The sequence below is a fragment of the Mytilus edulis genome, chromosome 5 (assembly GCF_963676685.1).
Source record: "Mytilus edulis chromosome 5, xbMytEdul2.2, whole genome shotgun sequence".
In the NCBI taxonomy this organism is placed as follows: domain Eukaryota; kingdom Metazoa; phylum Mollusca; class Bivalvia; order Mytilida; family Mytilidae; genus Mytilus; species Mytilus edulis.
Genome location: NC_092348.1, coordinates 42,537,478 through 42,544,193, shown reverse-complemented (window position 1 = coordinate 42,544,193; position 6,716 = coordinate 42,537,478).

Below are 6,716 nucleotides of genomic sequence, written 5' to 3'. Positions count from 1 at the left end.
CATTAAGACTAGCTCATTTAAAGAAGTCTTTAAATCATTTCCAGAATTATTAGCATTATGTACCTCGAGCTAGTGACACCATCACCGCCTTTCTGATTATTGATTAAAGAAAATGTGGAAAGAGTGCCAATTAGGCAACTCTCCATCCAAGTCACAATTTGGATTAGTAAATCATTATAGGTCAAAGTACAACCTCCAACACAGAGCCTTGACTCATCGCACAGCAAGCTATAAATGAATAGTGTAAAACCATTCAAACAGGAAAACGAGCGGTCTAATCTAAATAACAGAAACGAGAATCGACAAACACTTATGAACCACATAAACAAACGACAACCACTGGACGTCAGGTTCCTGACATAGGACAGGTACAAACACATGCAGCGGGTTTAAACTTTAGTGATTAACAGTTTTTGTTTGCTATTTGCACATTTTGTCTTCCTTAACGATGCGTTGACGCTCTTCGATGACCCGTTTTGCAACCTAATGCAAACCATATTTGAAGAAATCTTAACAGGGTGCTTTCCTCCATTATTTCAAATAGGATATCAATTCACTTACAAACATTGTAATTCTGGATTTCGCTCAAAATATACAATAGTGGTCAGATTAATACTAGCAAAGTTTTGTTATTTATTTATTTTTCCAGAAACTTATTATTTTCTTGATATTTATTCCCCGAAAGCTTACTTCTTTCTATGGATCAATCTTATAAACAATCAGTTTTCAGAAAGCGACTAATCGAAAGCTGTTGCGTTTTTCTTGGATTTAAAGGAGTAGGTCCAGTAAGACCCCTTTTTGGTCCCAAAATATAGCAGTTTTACAAAATTGTTAAAATGTAAACTTTTAGTTATTTATTGGACGGTAGAATGCTTCTGCTACATAAATTTGGGCTGTTTTTGACAATACAATGCACATATATCGGGTATTAACACCATTAAGTCATGTTAAATTACTGAATTCTTCACAATTATTGTATTTTAGTTAAATTTTAGACGATTTTCGTGTAAAACGAAAGTGGCCGCATTCGTGTTCATCCTTAACATTGAAATGTAAGTTGTATTTTATGATAATACATAACATATATAAAGGTTGAGGATGAACACGGATGCGGCCACTTTCATTTTTGACAAAAACCATCTGAAAAGTGACATTTTTCGGCATATTTGGTAGATTTTCATATTTGAGCTTGAATCGGATCGTTTTTAATGACTAAATCAGTTAAAATCTTTCACATTAACTAATTGATTCAAATGAAATAGGCACTTCAGTGTTAAAAAGTGGTCAAAATCTTTCGTCAGATGAACCTGAAATTTGAGGCCAAAATCGGTCCTTACCGGACCTACTCCGTAATATTTTCCCGAAAATATGAAGTATATTTATTTGTAGATTATATCATAAAGGGGTTATAATTATTATCTGAGGCGTTGATTTCACTCTTTATCTAGCTAAATCGGTATTTAATATGAAGCAGGCGCTACCTGTTAAGAGGAACAAGATCTGTTATCTGTAGCCTTTTTATACAGCTTAATATATCTTGGTCAAATAAATAAAAGAATTTTAAAATCAAATAAATAAAAGAAATTAATCCGATAACTTACAACTTCGATTTTGTTTCTCTCTGGATATTTAAATCACAAAAGTCATAAAGAAATAATCAGTTATAACATATAAAGTGAAAATACTATATGCAACTGTCTTCACGATTGCACAAATATATCTCACAGTTTACCATAAAAATCTGGCTTTATTTCTAAGGTCAAGTTAGTTTAAACAAGAAAAGTGTCTACTATGTTGGTCAGTCACGTTTTAGTCACTCACTTTACGATGTCATTATATAATTTTTTTTTATATTTATTTTATTTTATATTTATTTTATTTTATCAAAACACAATACATAATCATGATAATATACAAAGGTATATAATTATTCTTTACAATGCAGATAATACAATGTCAAATAATTATAATTTAGTTAATTTTAACAATTTCTTACAATTACTAATTCTTAAGAACAGTTTTTCTGCTGCAAGTAATTTGTTTATGTTTTGTTTTATTTCTATAGTAAAATATTGAAGAAGAAAAAAAAATTTGATAGAGAAAAATAAAAGAAAAAAAATCATAAATTTGACAAAAAAAACAAACAAATTACAAGTAAACTTTGAAATTTTTAAGAAAAAAAAGAAGAGTTGGTCAACCGCGGTTTGCTCTAAATATCACTGCAATTATATGGTATCTGATTCAAGAAAGATGGAATGTAAATAGCCAGATTTATAGGTTTTCGTTTGCAAATTTAAAAAACAAAAGTCTCATGTATTTGTGTGATTGTTCTCAGTATAAACACAGGAAGTTCCAGCTATTCCATTCTCTCTCAAACTGTTCTTGGTTTTGTTTGTAAATAGCTACAGTTCTTTCAGTACAGTACAGATCATTTAACTTATGTTTGAGTGCCTGAAGTGATAGAACTTTTTTCAAACATCGACTTGAATAAATATAATATTTAATACAGAGCAGTATCTTATTTTGTACAATACAGTTTCTAACATCAAAAATACCAAATACAAAAGTCTTACAATTATAGTTAAGTGTTACATGTGCTGTAGATGAAGTCCATGTATCAAAATTTTCTAACAAAATTTGTACTTCTTCACATTCCCACAATAAGTGTATAATGGTTTCTGGTTGTATATTGCAAAAAGTACAAAGAGGGCTTTGTACAAGTTTTATTTTTTCCAAGAAATAATTAGTAGTCAAAACTAAGTGGTTTATCCTGAATTGGAACCACTGTGCTCTACTATTTGTAGTAGTTTTAAATGGAAGTGTATAAATAAGTTTCATTTCGTCATTATTGACACCAAGTTTTTCCATAATTTTCTTTTTATTTGTTGGTTCTGTAAGATTTTTTTCTCAATATGAAGTACATATCTTTAGAACCTTTTTTATGTTTAAAATAAATCTTGATATTATTAGGAATGCTTGGGTAACAATTCTTAATTGGTGATGCAGCATTTTTAACAAAATGTTGTGAATACTGTTTAATACAATTTATCAAGCCATAATATTTCAGAAAGTCTGTACGTATATGATACACGTCCTGGAATTTGGTCAGAGAAAAAAATTCTCCAGCTTCATCTAATAAATCATTTACAATGTGTACACATTTGTCATACCAGTCTTTGTAGAAAACAACATCATTTTCTATTTTAATTTTCTCATTAAACCATAAAGGCATATTCAAAAAATATTCCCATGTATATTCAATATTTAATGCAACAATTTCTTTCGAGGCACTCAAAACATCTTTCCAAAATGGATTTGTGCATACATTCATACTTTTTTTCTATGTTTTTAACACCTGTATTTTCTAATAAATCAAAATCAATCCCATAGAAAGCAAGAGTTTTCTGTATTTTTTTATTATTGATCAACCTTCTGACCCATGTACATTTCAGTGATTTTATGAAAGGTTTCAAACTATTGTTTAGACCCCCTTCAAAATAATCTTTCACTAATGTTTCTCTCTTAACTTTACCAACTGGTTTTTGCCAAACAAAACTATAAAACAAGTTATCAAGTTTTTAAATAAATCTGGAGTCTGGATTTGACAATGATGAAAACAGATGGATAAGCTTTGGTAATGCCAATGTTTTAACCACTGTAATACGCCCAATAGGAGTTAAGTTTCTCTTGCTCCATTGCTTTAAAAGAGATTCAATCTCCAATATTTTTTTATCAAAATTTAATCGTATCATCTTTGATAAATCTACATCAAAGTCTATTCCAAGGTACAAAAAAATATGTTTACCCCATGATATGTCTAAGCTAGTACAAAGTTCATTCTGACTGTATTTCATACTACCAAAAAGTAAAATCACAAAAATACTGAACTCAGAGGAAAATCAATTTGAAAAGTCCATAATCACATGGCAAAATCAAAAAACAAAACGCATCAAAAACGAATGGACAAGAACTGTCATATTCCTGACTTGGTACAGGCATTTTCAAATGTAGAAAATGGTGGATTAAACCTGGTTCTATAGCGCTAACCCTCTCACTTTAATAACAGTCTCATCAAATTCCGCTACATTTACATGATGCGTTAAATAAACAGTCACAATTAATAAAATAGTCAAAATATGGGTACATCAGTCATCATCGTATAACAACTTAACAGGACACAAAAACATCTACTATCTACGAACACATGGATTGATTTGAGTGTCTGACGTCAGAAAAATTATATACGTCACATAAATTTGTCGTTCAATGTGCATACAATAGTTATCAAAAGTACCAGGATTGTAAACAATTTTAAAATTTACATAGGCAATGTACGCATACAGGGTTAAAAAATCAAAAGTATGTAAGAATAAATTACAGAAATAGACCAGATTCAAACCAGTCCAAAAGTTATACATAGAATTTATGAGAATCCAAAACTTTTAAAAGGGAACAATTTAACAGGACACAAAAACCTATCTACGAACACATGGATTGATTTGAGTGTCTGACGTCAGAAAAATTATATACGTCACATAAATTTGTCGTTCAATGTGCATACAAACAATTTTAAAATCTATATAGACAATGTACGTATACAGGGTTAAAAAATCAAAAGTATGTAAGAATAAATTACAGAAATAGACCGAGATTCAAACTAGTCCAAAAGTTATACATAGAATTTATGAGAATCCAAAACTTTTAAAAGAAACAATTTAACAGGACACAAAAACATCTACTGTCTAAGAACACATGGATTGATTTGAGTGTCTGACGTCAGAAAAATTATATACGTCACATAAATTTGTCGTTCAATGTGAATACAAACAATTTTAAAATTTTCATAGGCAATGTACGCATACAGGGTTAAAAAATCAAAAGTATGTAAGAATAAATTACAGAAATAGACCGAGATTCAAACTAGTCCAAAAGTTATACATAGAATTTATGAGAATCCAAAAATTGTTAATTCCACTACGCCATTGATTAATTTTGACGTTTGTCGACTTCGAAAAAGGGTTTTACTGTAGTTAATTTTTAAACCTGAGATTTCCCAAAAATAATTAAAAAGGTCTTTCATGCTTTCCATTAGAGATTCTTCAGATCCATCTAAAATAATAGCAGTATCATCAGCAAATTGAGACAATTTATTCTCAATACTAACAGATTTTAACCCTTTTATTTTCTTATTGTTGCGAAGCTTAATAGCTAGTATTTCAGCACACAATATAAACAAATAAGGAGAAAGCGGATCGCCTTGTCTACAGCCCCGTTCAATGTTAAAAAAATCTGATAAGTTACCCCCTTGGTTTACAGCTGAATAAATATTAGAGTAGAAAATTCTCACTCAATTACGAATAGATTGTCCAAAATTGAAAAATTTGAATACTTCTTGTAGAAAATCCCATGATAATGAATCAAAGGCTTTTTCGAAGTCGACAAATAGGAGAAGTCCTGGTAGGTTTTTTCTTCTGCAATTTGCATCGTCATATAACAATCTTGTGTTTTCTCCTATAAATCGACCTAGAATAAAGCCAGTCTGATCAGGATCAATCAAATTTTCAAATACTTGTTTAAATCGATTAGCAATAACTCCTGATGCAATTTTGTAAGAAGTATTTAGGAGAGTAATTGGCCTCCAGTTTTTAAGAAACTGTCGTGGTTTGTCTCCTTTGGGTAGACATGTAATTATACCTTGTCATTATATGTAAACCAAAAGATCTCATCATTTGGTTGGTTGTCGGGTACCGGTGTTTATTAAGATGTTAAATCATGTTTCAAAATATTTTATTAATAATCTAAAAATGTATTAAGTGAAAAAGAAAAAGGTAGACAAACTGGTAGATTTTTAATCTTTGTTCACGAAAATCTTTATTATTATAACGTGAGTTTTCCATGAAAAGTGTCACCAGCCCAGTAGTCAGCACTTTTTGTGCTGACATGAATTATCATTGATATGGTTATATTTATAAATTAACTGTTTACAAAATCTAGAATTTTTGAAATACGAAGGCTTTTCTACCTCAGGCATAGAATACCTTAGCTGGATTTGGTAAAACTTTTAGGAATTTTGGTCCTCAATGCTCTTCAACTTCGTACTTTATTTGGCCTTTTTAACTTTTTGGGATTCGAGCTTCACTGATGAGTCTTTTGTAGACGAAACGCGCGTCTAGCGTATGTACAAAATTTAGTTATTTCCTACTATATAAAATTGATTGATGAAAAGTTACATTCCTTCCAAAAAGATTTGACAATTTTTAATTATTTTTTGTTGTGTATAAAATATTAATACTGTGTTTGGAGGGGAAGGGAATATTATTTTTCAAAGTAGAAGGAATAGATTTCTAAAAAAAAATATATTAAGCAGTACCGGTACTTTGTATTACGTCTTTAAAATTAGTATTGATCTTCAAAATGATAAGATACCGCATTTCGAGGGTTGAACTAGTATAGTACTAGTACAGTGTTGGAGATCATTTGTTCAAAACCATTGACCTTACAATTGGTATTTGCTTCGTTCTCAAATAATCTCGCGGCATTAAGCAGTAAAAGCATACACTTGTCGGCTTGATATTGCAACCATACTAATCTGGCTCATATAAGTGCTATCTGGCTAGCTTATAAAATAAAACGACTGTCATGATAACAGGGTAAGCTGAGGACATATCAACTATTTTCATCTTATAGTTGAAATGTTTTCCTCGGTTTTAGTTTGT